Genomic DNA, 19,052 nt, shown 5'->3' with positions numbered 1-19,052 from the left:
CCTTATTTTTGTAATGAAGTGAATAAAGTATTCACAACATTGTAATTCACAGTATTTTGCAGTTGCAAAGTGAATAAAAAGTTTTCCACTGTTTGTGGGAAGAGAGAAACTCTGTAAAATTTAATTTTTCTTCTCCTTCATCGTTCTTTACTTTCTTTCTTTCTCCATTGTTATTCTCTTTTCATTGTTATTGTGTGGGTGATAACAATCTTGTGCGTCAAGATTGATTAAAATTCTCCATATGTTGTGGTGGATTTTTAACATCTGGTATCAGAGCTCCGATTTAATCGATTTGTGGGAAGAAAATCACCATGACAACAAATCATCCAAACGAGCATTTTCCAGCAAATGTTTCGATTCTCAAGAACAACAATTATGAGAATTGGTGCAAGCAGATAAAGGTTGTGTTCTGTTATCAAGATCTTTGGGATCTTGTGAAGGAAGGAGTAGCAACGCTTGCAAAAGACGCGACAGATCAAGAAAAGGATGCACATAAAGAATTGAAGAAGAAAGATTATAAAGCTCTCTTTATAATCCATCAATGTGTTGATGCAGATAACTTTGAAAAGGTTAGTGATACAGAGTCAGCGAAAGAAGTATGGAAAATTCTGGAGAAATCATTTGGAGGAGCAGAGAAGGTGAAAGAGGTGAGGTTACAAACTCACAAAAGGACGTATGAATCGCTTTAGATGGAAGACAATGAAAGCATAACTGATTTCTTCACCAAAGTTACGAAACTGGTGAATCAAATCAAGGTATGTGGAGATGTGTTGACATCAAGATCTGTTGTTGGAAAGATCTTGAGGTCGTTGGCTCCAAAGTTCGACCACGTAGTAGTAGCCATAGAAGAGTCGAAAGATTTGTTAAAACTGACAAAGGAAGAGCTTCAAGGGACGCTTGAGTCTCATGAACAAAGAATGGTTGAAAGAGCCGCAGGAAAGTCGAAGAGCGATATGGCTTTGCAAACACAATCAACAAAAGAAAGGAAAGGCAAAGGAAGTTGGAGTGGCAACAAAGGTAGAGGAGGGTACAACAATTCGACTAGTCAAAATCAGCAAGAAGGAAACTGGTCGAATCAGAGAAAACCCTGGAACCAAGGCAACCAAAAAGGCGGTGTTGCAGGTAGAGGAAGAGATGGTGGTCAAAAGCCAGACAAGAGTCACATTCAGTGTTACAATTGTCAAAAGTATGGTCACTATTCTAGTGATTGTCCAGAAAAGCAGAAGAATCAATAAACTTATACAAAGCTAGCGAAACATGAAGAAGAGACGTTGTTGATGGTTACAACAAGAGATGAAGAGAGATTCAAGGACCAGTGTACTTGGACTCAGGATGCTCATTACACATGTCTGGAAGGAAATATTGGATTGTCAACATAAAGCCCTTAATAAAGAACATGGTGAAATTTGCAAATGATAACATTCTAGCAGCTGAAGGGGTTGGTGATGTTCTGATTATGAGGAAAGATGGTAAGAGGTCAGTAATTTCAATTGTGTTGTATATACCAAGAATGAAGAGAAATTTGTTAAGCATAGGGCAGTTAGTCGAAAAGAACTACAAGGTGTCGATCAAAGACAAGATGATGAGAGTTCTCGACTCAAATGGAAGGTTGATCTTGAAGGCTCTAATGTCTCATAATAGAACCTTCAAGATTGAAATAAATGTGATGGAGCATAAGTGCCTTGCAACAATATCCAGCAGAGATGAATGAATATAGCATTATAGACTTGGTCATCTCAATTTCAAAGACATCAGAGATTTGAAGAGAAGAAATATGGTTTCAGGATTACCAGAAATCGACATTCCAAACGAAGTGTGTGAAGAATATGTGAAGGCGAAGTGTCGCACCTCGAAAAAATAGGGGATACGACTACAAAGCGAAGCGCGATCGCACGCTCGCAATGATGGACTGAACAGAGTCGCCACCGAACTTTATTTATTCCTAAAAAGGAAAGGGGAAATATCGATAAAACCCAAGACAAATGAAAGGATAAGATATGGTCATCGCAACCAATATACGGGTTCGGGAGTCGATTACGCAAGGGGAAGGTATTAGCACCCCTCACGTCCGTTGTACTCAACGGGAACCATTAGGTCAGTTGTGTGCGTTAATGTTAGTTTGGAATGTTAGGCTTTTCAGTTTATTAGGTGGGAAAGAGAGAATATAAGAGGGAAGAAATGTTTTGGATTTTTTTAACGAAGGACTAAACCTAAGTTTTTTATTAGTGGGCCTGACAAGATTTAAAAATCCTGCTCCTACGTATCTCAAAAGAGAAATCAAGGCTTACGTAGTTCTGGGTAGAAAAATGTTTGGTTGTTGGTCGATTTTAGCGAAAGCTATACTGTATTAATCGACGAAAACATCGTTTTACCCAAAACAGATGAGGAGTGGACGCATACCACACATCGAACGGATTTATAGATCTACATTCGGAAAAGCGTCGTTTATCTCTACTCAACAATCGTGGCCGAAACATTGTTTTGTATCTCTTAAGATAATATATCTTTCATTTATGAAAAAGGTTTTTGATTAGTCGCACGGCGGCGAGAAAAAAGTTTGATTGGTTGGATGTATTTTGAGTGATGGCGAGAACTTGGATGAGCGAGATATACATCTCGAATCCCAGCCTCAGGAGTGCACGGTATACACCATGTTCCATTTCCATCTTTATTGAAAGAGGTTAAGATAGGAATTAAGCATTTTGGAATTTGATTGAGAAAGGGTTTGAAGAAACCGCATTGACAATTTTAGACGATGGCGAGAGTTAAGATTGGCGAGGCATACGTCTCGAATCTTAACCTCAGGAGTGCATGGTATACACCATGTTCCATTTCCACCTTTATTGAAAGAGTCTTAAATAAGATTTAAGTATCTTAGATTTGATTGAGAAAAAGGTTTGACGAAACCACATTGACAATTTTAGACGATGGCGAGAGTTAAGATTGGCGAGGCATACGTCTCGAATCTTAACCTCAGGAGTGCATGGTATACACCATGTTCCATTTCCACCTTTATGGAAAAAGTGTTTAAGTAAGAATTAGGTGTTTTGAGTTTTGTTGTGAAAATGACTTGACCTAGATCAAGTATTGATGGACGTTTGAGAAAAATTTGGATAAGTGTTTGAGAGAAAACCAAAGTGGATAAACTTGGATGATGGCGAGAGCTAGGATTGGCGAGATATACATCTCGAATCCTAGTCTCAGGAGTGCGTGGTATACACCACGTTCCATTTCCATCTTTATTGAAAAGGTCTTGAATATGAATTAATATTTTTTGAGTTTTTATTAGAGAAAATGGCTTGACGTTGAATCAAGCATTTGATGAAAGTTTGAAAGAACTGTAATGGAATAGGAGGAAGAAATGGATTGATTTGTTTATTGAGAAAATACTCGACGTTGGATCGAGTCTTATTTTTGTATTTTTTGAAATTGTTGATTTTATTCTTGTGTTAGTAGCTAACTAAACAGTCAAGCAATAAAGAAATAAAATAGTACAGAATTTATATACATATTGGGGGAGTGGGGTACATTTTGTCAAATGGGGATTAAAAAATCATGAAATAATTAAATCGGACCCAAACAAATAATGCATGATGAGTGTAAGTGCAAGAGAACCGGCTCATTGTAAGAAAGCCCAAGAGTAAGCTATGTGAGGTTGATGGCGATGCTTAAAAAAGCAATCGACTTACAAGGGTGTGAAAAAGGACTCGATATTAAATCGAGAAAATATGATTTTCATAAGTTAAAATAAATGGTTTCGAATGCATGATGCAATTAAAAGAAAAAACAAATCTATGTTATTAAACAATGATAAAAAAAGAAATATGAACAATAAAGCATCAATATAAAAGAAAATATTAAAAGAAAGAAAAACTATGCCTAGGAGTATCGAACCCACTACACTAAAGATCTAGAAAACCAACCCTCTCCACTAGACCACTTAGAATTAGTTGTTATTTACAATGTCAAATGGACTTTATAAATCAAAAAGATTGGAACAAAGAAAATTAAAGAAAATAAAACCAAAATAATAATAATAATAATAAAAAAGGACTGTTGGGTTACCCCAAAAAATCCAGCCGCCTGGCTGTTGGATTTTAGAGGTTGGGAATATTAAAAAAACAATTAACTAAATCCTAAACTAATAAAATCATAGTTAATGACCTACCTAAAAACTCTAAACACTCACTAAATGGGAATTAAAAATCTGTTCTTAAAAAAAGAATAAAGCCTTGAATAACTAAACGAGAAAAGAAAACAAGAGGACGCAAAACAGTATCTCAAACGTCCTTCCCTCTCATTCTTTCACTCATCTCTCGACGCTCTCCATCATTCATCTTCAACCTTCTCTTTTCCCAAACAGTCTCTCGACCTCTCTCACTATCCTAACCTTAAACCGTATTTCCTCAAATCACCAACTAAAAAATATAATCCTACACTTCCAACAACAAGCACACGAAGAGGATAAAAGGAGAAGGAAAAGTTCTCACATAGGTTTCACGGCGGTGGTGAAAGGCGTGGAGAGGCTGGCCGGGAAATAGCTTGAGCAACGGGGGGATGTGAGGTGCGACGGTGAAGGTTTCGATTTTGGGATTTAGGGTTTCGTCTTGAGATCTCTTCGCCGTTTTTTTTCGTCTCCTCTCTCTCTGAATCGCTCTCTTCCTTTTATGCTCCAGATTAGAGTTTTCGGATTCAGTTTCTAGAGCTCAAAGAAGAAAATTTCCAGAATCGCTTTTGCTGCTCAGAAACGAGTTGTCTTTTTTGATGCTACAATTCGAAAATGGTAATCTGTACTTAGCTTTCTTCTTTGCTTTTGTCCCAATTCCAATTTGGGAAATTCCTTGAAATCTTAACGCTTTGACTGATTACTCTGGGTTTTGTTACTGCAGTAAAAACATTGAAGATTCCAAAAGCATTTCTGGTTTTGATCACAGCTCAGGTTTTAGGTTCGGTTGACATGGTTGAGTAAAGATATGTACTTTGGACTTCTTGACTGCAATCTTGACGCGAATTTAAGTGGATTGGTATCACTGAGATTGGCTCCTAAGAGATGATTCCCATGATAATAATCCCTAACTCCATTTTGGCTTTCTACGGTTTCAAGTACCTGAACCTTTTCTCTAGTTAACCAGTCAAACTGGTGAAGGAGCATGCTGTAATTTTGGTGAAATTCGACACTTCGGTTGTGTCATTAGCAGCAAGATGAACAAGATGGATTGCTTCTCGTTGATGAGAACGAACTTGTTCTTCGGCGTGATCATTCATCGTATTGAACTTAGCAGCCATAGCAAGCAGTTTAGGAAAGCACGGTTGGCTTTAGACAGTGAACCTTCCATGTGTCTCATTTTCTGCAGAGCATTCCTTGACAGATAAGTTGATCCTTAATCTCCAAAACTGTCTGTCTGATAGCGTGAAATATAATGATGTTCTTATTGTCAAACCAGATTGCTTTTCAACAACTTTAATAATATTCTCAACTTTCTTTTTTGAAGGGAGCTTGTATATTCCTTGGAGAAAGTCATTTTTGTGGATGCTGATCAGATTATCAGGACTGACATGGGAGAACTCTATGGCATGGATTTAAAAGGAAGACCTTTGGCATATATTCCATTTTGTGATAACAATAAGGATATGGATGGATATTGTTTTTTTGTTTGCCACGTCTGGGACTCTTTCATGGATGATCAAAGATGGTTTTTCTCATAGCAGGTTTTGGTTTACAGCATGTGCAGCCCTTGCACAAGAAAGATACAAGTCAATGCAGCTTTCAAGAAGTTCTAGATGCCTACAAACAACAGTAAAAAGGGGCGCATCTTAGCCAGATCAACCATAAATCGTAGAACAGAAGTTGCAGCCTCAAGGTATGCTTGGAGTGGTTTTTGAAATGCTTGTAAATTGTATGGATGTTAGAAAATTTAGATGGAATGTGCAAAGATTAGAGATGATTGTAATCCCCCTTTTGGGACTGCTATGAATTTCTGGCCACAAGTTGCTGTTGGTGCCATATTCGACTAACAATATTGCCTTGTGAATTGGTAGGTTCGTCTCGTCACAATTTCAGCATTAACACGATGTTCTATTTTACTCCTAGGCTCACAAGGGGCGGTCGGACGGACTTGAAGCCAAAGTAGCAAAAATCATGCCTCGTAGTTCATATCATGCCGACATTTACTTACGGTAGACTTCTTCTTTGCCCATGCCAATCCAATGCATCGAAACTTGGTAAATTTGGGTAAATTTATGCAGAAACTCATTGTGTTTTGATGTTGCAGGAGGACATACTGAGTTTGGTTTGTGAGCATAAAGGTTGGAAGCACCTGCTGGCATGTCCTTTTGCTATGAGAAGTATCACCATCATATATACCAATATTTAAGTCGGCATCAAATTCTTTTGTCACGTGTAACAAAGACCTTAGTTGATCTTGAGCTAATGCCTTTTGTTGGAAATATGTACAACGCACACGAGGATGAATTCTTAAGCAACTCTTCTAGAACAAGCAGGTCGTAGCAAACAGATTTGCCACTTGACGTCATTGTAGCCACAACAACATTGTTTCATCAAAATTTTCTCTACCAACCGCAGCATCTCTCTCTGCAGTATTTTTGCAAGCTGTTTCTGTAATCATAATAGTAATAATAATCTTCACATTCCATCATTATCCATTGGAAGGTCCATCAATCTTTCTCCTTTTAGTATTTGGACTATGTCATGTAGCATAAAAGCTAGTGTAGGATTGGGACCTTTTTGTAAGAACAACATGTAATGTCACATTTTAGTATCAATGCTTATTCTCATGGATAAATACTAGCAATGTATTGATATGGAAATGGAATTGTTTGTCCTTTGGAAGATGACTTTGTAATTCATGATAATGTTGTAATGCCATTCTGATTTTGAAATGTACTATGGATATAAAATGGATTTTTTGGATTTTGATTATAAAAATGGATGTGGATTTCTTTGTAATAATCCAACATTAGTTTGAATATCAATTTAATTACTAATAACAAATCAGCAAAAAACCGAATTAAAAACAAATTAATCTATAATTCATTTAAAATTACTTGGATATCAACTCTAACATTCATTTGGAAATAAAAATCGATTAGAGTTTTAATCATTAGTAAAAATAAACAATTAAGATTAAATTGACAATTGGAATTAAACTTAATTTGAAATTAAAATCAAATTAAAAATAAAAAAAAGTCAAGATATTAAAATCCGTTTTATACTGATGAATGTATGCAAATGCAAAAATAAAAGAAAAAATGGAAAAATTTCAGAATCAAAATCGGGGTATGACAGTTGCCCCTATTTAAGTATCTTCAACTAGAGAATATGAAGCAGGACACTCTTCATATGATCATAGTGGGAGATGGTTAAATATTAAGAAGACCCGGATTTTGATCCTAAATCCCTATGACATGATGTGATATGATATGATATGCATGACATGATATGCGTGGATGCATGATTCTTTTTTTTTAATTTTCTTCTCTGCTAGGGATATGGTGGATCCTTGACAGGGGATGCTACTAGACAGACCAATATGTGGGGAATATTGATGATCCACAGGGAGACAGACAAATGGGGTAAAAAACAACTTGCTGGGGAAAACAGTCCTGCTGGAGAATCAGACACACACCGGGGAGTATTCAAAGTGAGATTTGATAAACGACACTTAGAATACAACCGAATAAAGAAAAAGATGCTACAACAGGTTCATATATGACCTGACAACGCTGGGGAATAATCAAGGAGAAAACTCTTCAGAACAGGTTCATGCATGACCTGACATCGGAATAAGGGTTCAACAACAGGTTCATACATGACCTGAATGGGATTGAACAAACAGAGAAAAAAAAAATCTTCAGAGCAGGTTCAAGTATGACCTGACACCGGAATAAAGGTTCAACAACAGGTTCATACATGACCTGAATGGGATTGAACAAAGAATCTTCAGAGCAGGTTCAAGTATGACCTGACACCGGAATAAAAGGTTCAACAACAGGTTCATATATGACCTGAATAGGATTGAACAAAGAATCTTCAGAGCAGGTTCAAGTATGACCGGACCCCGGAATAAAAGGTTCAACAACAGGTTCATATATGACCTGAATAGGATTGAACAAAGAATCTTCAGAGCAGGTTCAAGTATGACCGGACCCCGGAATAAAAGGTTCAACAACAGGTTCATATATGACCTGAATAGGATTGAACAAAGAATCTTCAGAGCAGGTTCAAGTATGACCGGACCCCGGAATAAAAGGTTCAACAACAGGTTCATATATGACCTGAATAGGATTGAACAAAGAATCTTCAGAGCAGGTTCAAGTATGACCGGACCCCGGAATAAAAGGTTCAACAACAGGTTCATACATGACCTGAATAGGATTGAACAAAGAATCTTCAGAGCAGGTTCAAGTATGACCTGACACCGGAATAAAGGTTCAACAACAGGTTCATACATGACCTGAATGGTATTGAACAAAAGTTGGGAAAAACTCTTCAGTACAGATTCATGACCTGATACCGGAATAGCAACAAATGGACTCTGACCGTAAGCAATGGACTACAACCAGCTTTTAACGGATTTTGCCAATAACGATTGGACTTGAAAATGACCACGAAAACCGGATGTTGGTTTAAGGATACCAAAGACAAATTGGAATTAGAGGTCCAAGGACATAGGATCAACGACAAGACCTAGATCAATGCACAATGAGCACGAAATACCTTTCGGCTATGCATGATTTGAATTTCCTTTTATGCATGATATATGAATGATCATGATTATGAGAATGCTGACACTGGGAGTTTGTAAGGCTTTTTATGGAAGCTCATGATTCCTCAACACCGAGAACTCAACCAAATATTTTATGATAGATGTTGTCAAAGGAGGATCCTATCCAGTTTGATGGCCACAACTTAGCCAACGGATGCTTTTGTAGGATTAATGAATCGTGCTAGCATAATTTTCGGGCACTCGTCTTAAACTCAATAGTTGTTGACGTATGGCAGAATTTGTTTGAGCAATTTGAAAGCACGAAGAAAGAGGTTCTGCCCCTCTGTGGCTCATCTTGCCCCAGTTTGTTGGGTCTTTGGAAATGTTCACCTTGAAAGTGAGTTTGGAAACAACTTGCCATGAGACCACCTAGAGATGGCTTGCCCCAAGTGTTTGAAACTTGCAATGGTCTGAACTCGACTAACCAAATGTTGGAATGGTAGACTCTTGGTTGACTGTCCTTTGGATAGTTGGACTCATTGAGCTCTGAGGTGGCTTGCCCCGGTCTAAGTCTTGAAGCAAATTACTCTTGGCGAGATGACCCTTAGGGTGATTGGACTTACTGAGCTCTAAGGTGGCTTGCCCCTGTCTGATTCTTGAAGCAGATTACCCTTGGCTAGATGACCCTTAGGGTGACTAGCTCGAATTAACTGATGCTCAAACTGATTTTCCCCTGACTAAACTTCTTTCACTTTATCAACTTCCTCAACTGCATATTGTTGGAATTTCTTGATGCTAAGCGTTGACTCGCAAATAAGATTGTGCATTCAAAAATGGTAATTTTAATTCCATGCTTATGCAAAAATTTGAAATCAAAGTTTATTGATATGAATGGGTGAAATACAGTGAAAGAATCGTTGATAAGAACACAATGGTGATCAAGTCATTCACAGTATGCGAGTTGGTGCTATCAAATGATTAACAAAAATCGTTTGGAGTCAAGTTAACACAACCTTGTTATAGTATGCTTTCAAAATAAACCCTGCCTCAATTAGGTCTTTTAAGGGTTGTAACGTGGTCTGGTTCACGGTTTTTTGAAACAAAAGGATATAAGGCTCAAAATTTATTTTTACCCACCCCTTCTTCTTGATGATCTCCAGTTCCTATATTCAGTTAATTCAATACACGCATTCGACTTCCAAGAGGGTTCGAAGGTGTGATGAGGATTCAAGACAAATTTTCTTGAAATGGCAGTCACCATATTTTTTGTCGAGGATTTAATGACCTCTTTTGATTGATTTTCTTTATCCCTAATTTTGCCTGGACCGCTTCTCTGAAGCTTTTGGTCCATCGGGATGCCCTAACTTTTGCCTAAGTCATCTTGTGGTATTGACCTAGTGGGCTTTTTCTATCCTTTTTTTTTATGCGTGTGACTGCCATATTATTGGTGGATGAGGATCAACCAACACTAATTTCATCTTTCCTCAACTTTTTCGACACTTCAACATGTGCACGAAGGATGACATGTGGTTGAACCTAATTGAAGGGTGTTCATATGGACAATTTTTTGAAAGATCGGATGCATGATCAAACTATCTGAACACAACTACCCTGCCCCAGGTTAAGATTAAGGGTTTTAGATCCGAAATAAACTCCAACTCCTAGGCTCAAAGTGGTTGACTAGGGATTAACTCCTTATCTCTTCAGTGTTTGGGGATTTGAAACAATGCCTTACATCATCGACAAGGTTTACTCAAAAGCATACCACAACAATTTCAGGTGTTTCGTTTTCATCATCCTCCCTCCAATCTTTGTTAACGCAACGGTTTGATAAACAAAAATGAATGAGAGGAGTATTTTTGTTTTTGTTTTTTAACATAAATGAAAAACGAGTGAATACGAATGGATTAATTCAAAAGATGCATAAACATTTCATTAATCTTACCAATTCAAATAAAACAACAATGCTTAAAAGCAAATAACAACCAACATGCAAAGAAACTACAAAAGAAGTGCTGAAACAGCCAAATGATTGCCATCTCTAGGGAATTGACTTCTTCAAACTTGAAGGTTGGGATCAACAAGCTTTTTGACATTGACATGATGATCTTCGAATTCTTTTCCTTCATTCTCATCGTTGAACGCAACCCTCTTGGATCCACTACTCACTTCTCCTTTTCTTTCATTGGTATGGATCGTGACATTGGAAATCCAAGGCGGTATCTCAATGCTCTTACCAGGAAACAATGATAGCTCATTAGCCACATCCCTGACATCTTCCTTGTGGAACAAAACCTTGAGGGGTCTCAAGGGTCCTTTCCCTTTCTCATTACCTGGCCCAGAAACCAAGGTATATGTACCTGAGCCTTCTTCCTTGAGTGTTGGTGACCTTATGTCAATCAATCCTTGCAGCTTGAGCTTAAAACTCTTGCATTCCTCGATAGAGTGCCCCATTGTCCCAGTATGGTATTCGCACTTGACCTTGGGATGATCTTCTTCAAAGATTAAGCTCTTTTTGTGAATCAACCCTCGCACCAAGGCTTTCAACGCTAAGCAAGAATCCAGGTCATGTCCCAATGCTCCTTTATGGAATTCACATGTTGCATTTGGATTGTACCATGGCAGGTATGGTGACACAGGTGCGAGAGCTCGAGGGGTCACCAAAGCATTTTGGATCAGTTGCGGGTAGAGCTTGCTATATGACACCGGAATCGAGTCATTGTGATCCTTGTTCCCCTTGTTCTGATTCTGATTTTTGTTCTGAACCTGGCTTCTGTCGCACCTCGAAAAAATGGGGATACGGCTATAAAGCGAAGCGCGATCGCACGCTCGCAATGATGGACTGAACAGAGTCGCCACCGAACTTTATTTATTCCTAAAAAGGAAAGGGGAAATATCGATAAAACCCAGGACAAATGAAAGGATAAGATATGGTCATCGCAACCAATATCAGGGTTCGGGAGTCGATTACGCAAGGGGAAGGTATTAGCACCCCTCACGTCCGTTGTACTCAACGGGAACCATTAGGTCAGTTGTGTGCGTTAATGTTAGTTTGAAATGTTAGGCTTTTCTAGTTATTAGGTGGGAAAGAAAGAATAAAAGAAAGGAAAATGTTTTTGGATTTTTTAACGAAGGACTAAACCTAAGTTTTTTATTAGTGGGCCTAACAAGATTTAAAAATCCTGCTCCTACGTATCTCAAAAGAGAAATCAAGGCTTACGTAGTTCTGGGTAGAAAAATGTTTGGTTGTTGGTCGATTTTAGCGAAAGCTATACTGTATTAATCGACGAAAACATCGTTTTACCCAAAACAGATGAGGAGTGGACGCATACCACACATCGAACGGATTTATAGATCTACATTCGGAAAAGCGTCGTTTATCTCTACTCAACAATCGTGGCCGAAACATTGTTTTGTATCTCTTAAGATAATATATCTTTCATTTATGAAAAAGGTTTTTGATTAGTCGCACGGCGGCGAGAAAAGAGTTTGATTGGTTGGATGTATTTTGAGTGATGGCGAGAACTTGGATGAGCGAGATATACATCTCGAATCCCAGCCTCAGGAGTGCACGGTATACACCATGTTCCATTTCCATCTTTATTGAAAGAGGTTAAGATAGGAATTAAGCATTTTGGAATTTGATTGAGAAAGGGTTTGAAGAAACCGCATTGACAATTTTAGACGATGGCGAGAGTTAAGATTGGCGAGGCATACGTCTCGAATCTTAACCTCAGGAGTGCATGGTATACACCATGTTCCATTTCCACCTTTATTGAAAGAGTCTTAAATAAGATTTAAGTATCTTAGATTTGATTGAGAAAAAGGTTTGACGAAACCACATTGACAATTTTAGACGATGGCGAGAGTTAAGATTGGCGAGGCATACGTCTCGAATCTTAACCTCAGGAGTGCATGGTATACACCATGTTCCATTTCCACCTTTATGGAAAAAGTGTTTAAGTAAGAATTAGGTGTTTTGAGTTTTGTTGTGAAAATGACTTGACCTAGATCAAGTATTGATGGACGTTTGAGAAAAATTTGGATAAGTGTTTGAGAGAAAACCAAAGTGGATAAACTTGGATGATGGCGAGAGCTAGGATTGGCGAGATATACATCTCGAATCCTAGTCTCAGGAGTGCGTGGTATACACCACGTTCCATTTCCATCTTTATTGAAAAGGTCTTGAATATGAATTAATATTTTTTGAGTTTTTATTAGAGAAAATGGCTTGACGTTGAATCAAGCATTTGATGAAAGTTTGAAAGAACTGTAATGGAATAGGAGGAAGAAATGGATTGATTTGTTTATTGAGAAAATACTCGACGTTGGATCGAGTCTTATTTTTGTATTTTTTGAAATTGTTGATTTTATTCTTGTGTTAGTAGCTAACTAAACAGTCAAGCAATAAAGAAATAAATAGTACAGAATTTATATACATATTGGGGAGTGGGGTACATTTTGTCAAATGGGGATTAAAAAATCATGAAATAATTAAATCGGACCCAAACAAATAATGCATGATGAGTGTAAGTGCAAGAGAACCGGCTCATTGTAAGAAAGCCCAAGAGTAAGCTATGTGAGGTTGATGGCGATGCTTAAAAAAGCAATCGACTTACAAGGGTGTGAAAAAGGGCTCGATATTAAATCGAGAAAATATGATTTTCATAAGTTAAAATAAATGGTTTCGAATGCATGATGCAATTAAAAGAAAAAACAAATCTATGTTATTAAACAATGATAAAAAAAGAAATATGAACAATAAAGCATCAATATAAAAGAAAATATTAAAAGAAAGAAAAACTATGCCTAGGAGTATCGAACCCACTACACTAAAGATCTAGAAAACCAACCCTCTCCACTAGACCACTTAGGATTAGTTGTTATTTACAATGTCAAATGGACTTTATAAATCAAAAAGATTGGAACAAAGAAAATTAAAGAAAATAAAACCAAAATAATAATAATAATAATAAAAAAGGACTGTTGGGTTACCCCAAAAATTCCAGCCGCCTGGCTGTTGGATTTTAGAGGTTGGGAATATTAAAAAAACAATTAACTAAATCCTAAACTAATAAAATCATAGTTAATGACCTACCTAAAAACTCTAAACACTCACTAAATGGGAATTAAAAATTTGTTCTTAAAAAAAGAATAAAGCCTTGAATAACTAAACGAGAAAAGAAAACAAGAGGACGCAAAACAGTATCTCAAACGTCCTTCCCTCTCATTCTTTCACTCATCTCTCGACGCTCTCCATCATTCATCTTCAACCTTCTCTTTTCCCAAACAGTCTCTCGACCTCTCTCACTATCCTAACCTTAAACCGTATTTCCTCAAATCACCAACTAAAAAATATAATCCTACACTTCCAACAACAAGCACACGAAGAGGATAAAAGGAGAAGGAAAAGTTCTCACATAGGTTTCACGGTGGTGGTGAAAGGCGTGGAGAGGCTGGCCGGGAAATAGCTTGAGCAACGGGGGGATGTGAGGTGCGGCGGTGAAGGTTTCGATTTTGGGATTTAGGGTTTCGTCTTAAGATCTCTTCGCCGTTTTTTTTCGTCTCCTCTCTCTCTGAATCGCTCTCTTCCTTTTATGCTCCAGATTAGGGTTTTCGGATTCGGTTTCTAGAGCTCAAAGAAGAAAATTTCCAGAATCGCTTTTGCTGCTCAGAAACGAGTTGTCTTTTTTGATGCTACAATTCGAAAATGGTAATCTGTACTTAGCTTTCTTCTTTGCTTTTGTCCCAATTCCAATTTGGGAAATTCCTTGAAATCTTAACGCTTTGACTGATTACTCTGGGTTTTGTTACTGCAGTAAAAACATTGAAGATTCCAAAAGCATTTCTGGTTTTGATCACAGCTCAGGTTTTAGGTTCGGTTGACATGGTTGAGTAAAGATATGTACTTTGGACTTCTTGACTGCAATCTTGACGCGAATTTAAGTGGATTGGTATCACTGAGATTGGCTCCTAAGAGATGATTCCCATGATAATAATCCCTAACTCCATTTTGGCTTTCTACGGTTTCAAGTACCTGAACCTTTTCTCTAGTTAACCAGTCAAACTGGTGAAGGAGCATGCTGTAATTTTGGTGAAATTCGACACTTCGGTTGTGTCATTAGCAGCAAGATGAACAAGATGGATTGCTTCTCGTTGATGAGAACGAACTTGTTCTTCGGCGTGATCATTCATCGTATTGAACTTAGCAGCCATAGCAAGCAGTTTAGGAAAGCACGGTTGGCTTTAGACAGTGAACCTTCCATGTGTCTCATTTTCTGCAGAGCATTCCTTGACAGATAAGTTGATCCTTAATCTCCAAAACTGTCTATCTGATAGCGTGAAATATAATGATGTTCTTATTGTCAAACCAGATTGCTTTTCAACAACTTTAATAATATTCTCAACTTTCTTTTTTTGAAGGGAGCTTGTATATTCCTTGGAGAAAGTCATTTTTGTGGATGCTGATCAGATTATCAGGACTGACATGGGAGAACTCTATGGCATGGATTTAAAAGGAAGACCTTTGGCATATATTCCATTTTGTGATAACAATAAGGATATGGATGGATATTGTTTTTTTGTTTGCCACGTCTGGGACTCTTTCATGGATGATCAAAGATGGTTTTTCTCATAGCAGGTTTTGGTTTACAGCATGTGCAGCCCTTGCACAAGAAAGATACAAGTCAATGCAGCTTTCAAGAAGTTCTAGATGCCTACAAACAACAGTAAAAAGGGGCGCATCTTAGCCAGATCAACCATAAATCGTAGAACAGAAGTTGCAGCCTCAAGGTATGCTTGGAGTGGTTTTTGAAATGCTTGTAAATTGTATGGATGTTAGAAAATTTAGATGGAATGTGCAAAGATTAGAGATGATTGTAATCCCCCTTTTGGGACTGCTATGAATTTCTGGCCACAAGTTGCTGTTGGTGCCATATTCGACTAACAATATTGCCTTGTGAATTGGTAGGTTCGTCTCGTCACAATTTCAGCATTAACACGATGTTCTATTTTACTCCTAGGCTCACAAGGGGCGGTCGGACGGACTTGAAGCCAAAGTAGCAAAAATCATGCCTCGTAGTTCATATCATGCCGACATTTACTTACGGTAGACTTCTTCTTTGCCCATGCCAATCCAATGCATCGAAACTTGGTAAATTTGGGTAAATTTATGCAGAAACTCATTGTGTTTTGATGTTGCAGGAGGACATACTGAGTTTGGTTTGTGAGCATAAAGGTTGGAAGCACCTGCTGGCATGTCCTTTTGCTATGAGAAGTATCACCATCATATATACCAATATTTAAGTCGGCATCAAATTCTTTTGTCACGTGTAACAAAGACCTTAGTTGATCTTGAGCTAATGCCTTTTGTTGGAAATATGTACAACGCACACGAGGATGAATTCTTAAGCAACTCTTCTAGAACAAGCAGGTCGTAGCAAACAGATTTGCCACTTGACGTCATTGTAGCCACAACAACATTGTTTCATCAAAATTTTCTCTACCAACCGCAGCATCTCTCTCTGCAGTATTTTTGCAAGCTGTTTCTGTAATCATAATAGTAATAATAATCTTCACATTCCATCATTATCCATTGGAAGGTCCATCAATCTTTCTCCTTTTAGTATTTGGACTATGTCATGTAGCATAAAAGCTAGTGTAGGATTGGGACCTTTTTGTAAGAACAACATGTAATGTCACATTTTAGTATCAATGCTTATTCTCATGGATAAATACTAGCAATGTATTGATATGGAAATGGAATTGTTTGTCCTTTGGAAGATGACTTTGTAATTCATGATAATGTTGTAATGCCATTCTGATTTTGAAATGTACTATGGATATAAAATGGATTTTTTGGATTTTGATTATAAAAATGGATGTGGATTTCTTTGTAATAATCCAACATTAGTTTGAATATCAATTTAATTACTAATAACAAATCAGCAAAAAACCGAATTAAAAACAAATTAATCTATAATTCATTTAAAATTACTTGGATATCAACTCTAACATTCATTTGGAAATAAAAATCGATTAGAGTTTTAATCATTAGTAAAAATAAACAATTAAGATTAAATTGACAATTGGAATTAAACTTAATTTGAAATTAAAATCAAATTAAAAATAAAAAAAAGTCAAGATATTAAAATCCGTTTTATACTGATGAATGTATGCAAATGCAAAAATAAAAGAAAAAATGGAAAAATTTCAGGATCAAAATCGGGGTATGACACGAAGCAACATAAGAACAACTTCAGTAAGGATGCAGAAAACAGGTCGAAGGAAATTCTTGAAGTCATATACTCTGATGTATGTAGTCCTCTCTAGATGGATTCGATTGGAGGTAGAAAATACTTTGTTACATTCATAGATGATTTCAGTCGAAAACCGTGGTCTTACTGTTACCACGAAAAATCTCGAAGGCATGCTGAAAAGCGTAGTTAGTGATAGAGTCCTGTGAATTTGGGGGTTATACCCCATCAAAGGATGAAGATGTGCTTGAGACAAGCAAGAATGGAAAAAGCACAGGTCAAGGGATGAAGCCGACAGGAGAAGCATGCTTGGTCGACAGGCCATTCTGTCGACTAAAATGAAGTTTGGGACTTAATGGATTTTCTTTCATGCCAAACGTGTAAAAGACAGGGTCGCCCTAAAACGTCTGGGTGGGAGAAATTTGAAATTGGAAAATGACCAGCAGTTACAAGAAGAATAAGAGCGCCAGAATCTGGAGCAGTTTGCAAGACGTGGGTATAACGATTTGCAGGTCGTGTGACACGACATGCTAGTTTTTAGGAGTTTTTTAGCCTACGTGCAGTTTATTTATTTTAGTATTAATAGAAGATCCCACAAAGGGCACCGGGTGTTCACCTTGTACTAAAAAACCCATTTGTAAGAAAATTCCCATTCCCAGCGCGAGGAAGCAAGAGTTTTTGAGAGTGCTATGTACGTGAATCACCACATTTATTTCAATGCGACTTCCTTACTTTTCAATTGTTCCCGTTGAAAATTTTATATTAATTGCATTTACTTTTGGGTTATCACTTTACGTTGTCATTTACGCTGTCGACACTGATTCTATTACGATAATAGAGTTCACCAAAAGCGTGTTCGTCGTGTACATCTTTTGAATGTTATAGCGCCGTCGGTCACGAGTCACCTGTAAGCTATAGCATCGTTTAAACCGTTCGTGTGGAAAAACATGCGCTTGTTCAATACTTTATTAGGAGCCGTTCCTCACAAAGTTATTTCGTCGAATTGGATAAGCCTCACTTGCACTAGCACATGTCCTAGGATCAATTGGTCGATCCGGCAAGTAACCCTTAGTCTTAAGGCCTAGGGAGGACCAACGATTTTTTACCAATTTCCACAGTAAACACTTACCTGATCAAGAAGAAAAGTGAAGTGATTGAGGTATTTGCCAAGTTTAAATCTATGATCGAAAGACAGAGCGATCGAAAGATCAAGATTTTGAGGTCTGATGGTGGTGGAGAATATGTGTCGAAAGACTTCGACGCATTATGTGTAAAAGAAGGGATTGTGCATGAGGTGGTGACACCCTACACTCCACAGCAGAATGGAGTCGCGGAAAGGAAGAATAGAACTATCATGAATATGGTTAGAAGTATGTTGAAAGGCAAGCATTTATCCAAAGAATTATGGGGAGAAGTTGTGTCGACTACGACATATATCCTGAACAGATGCCTGATGAAGAAGCTAGAAGGAATCACGTCAGAAGAATGTTGGTTTGGTGTCAAGCCTAGCTTGAGTCATCTGAAGGTGTTTGGATATATAATACATAGACATGTGCCAGATCATTTAAGAAGAAAACTTGATGACAAGTCGAATCAGATGATCAGGATACAAGTTGTTCGACCCAGTGAATAAGCAAGTGGTGACCAACAGGGACGTGATCGTAGATGAGCTTACGGAGCGGGATTGGACTGAGAATGTCAAGAAAGATTCAGTGAGAATCTTTTATGATGAACCAACTAGTGAAGTCGAAAGAGAAGTTTGACGGGAAGAAGTCAAAGGTGAAGCATGCCCAAGCAGACCTCAAAGAATAAGACACATGCCTACAAAGTTGCAAGAATGTGTGATTACATCATATGATATGGTCAATGAAGAAGGTGAGATGATACATTATGCTTTCTTCGCATATGTAAAACCAGTCAATGCAGTTGAGGTATTAAAAGATTCGAAGTGGATGGAAGCAATGAACGAAGAGCTGAAGTCAATCGAAGTCAACAACACTTGGTCACTTATCGAATTTCCCTAAGACAAGAAGGCAATCGATGTGAAGTGGGTATACAAGGTGAAGTTGAA

The 19,052-nt window shown here is 37.7% G+C and overlaps 2 long non-coding RNA genes across 2 annotated transcripts; both read left to right on the top strand.

Annotated features, from left to right (window-relative positions):
* Window positions 1-5,844: 5,844 nt before the first annotated feature.
* Window positions 5,845-6,828, top strand: LOC127096529 (uncharacterized). The gene is made up of 3 exons (XR_007792718.1): window positions 5,845-5,861; window positions 6,040-6,177; window positions 6,273-6,828. It is a non-coding gene; the product is annotated as an uncharacterized LOC127096529 (long non-coding RNA).
* An 8,673-nt stretch (window positions 6,829-15,501) lies between these two features.
* Window positions 15,502-16,485, top strand: LOC127096530 (uncharacterized). The gene is made up of 3 exons (XR_007792719.1): window positions 15,502-15,518; window positions 15,697-15,834; window positions 15,930-16,485. It is a non-coding gene; the product is annotated as an uncharacterized LOC127096530 (long non-coding RNA).
* Window positions 16,486-19,052: the final 2,567 nt, after the last annotated feature.

Source organism: Lathyrus oleraceus, chromosome 6, assembly GCF_024323335.1.
Source record: "Lathyrus oleraceus cultivar Zhongwan6 chromosome 6, CAAS_Psat_ZW6_1.0, whole genome shotgun sequence".
Lineage (NCBI taxonomy): Eukaryota > Viridiplantae > Streptophyta > Magnoliopsida > Fabales > Fabaceae > Lathyrus > Lathyrus oleraceus.
This window is presented reverse-complemented; position numbering and strand designations above follow the sequence as displayed.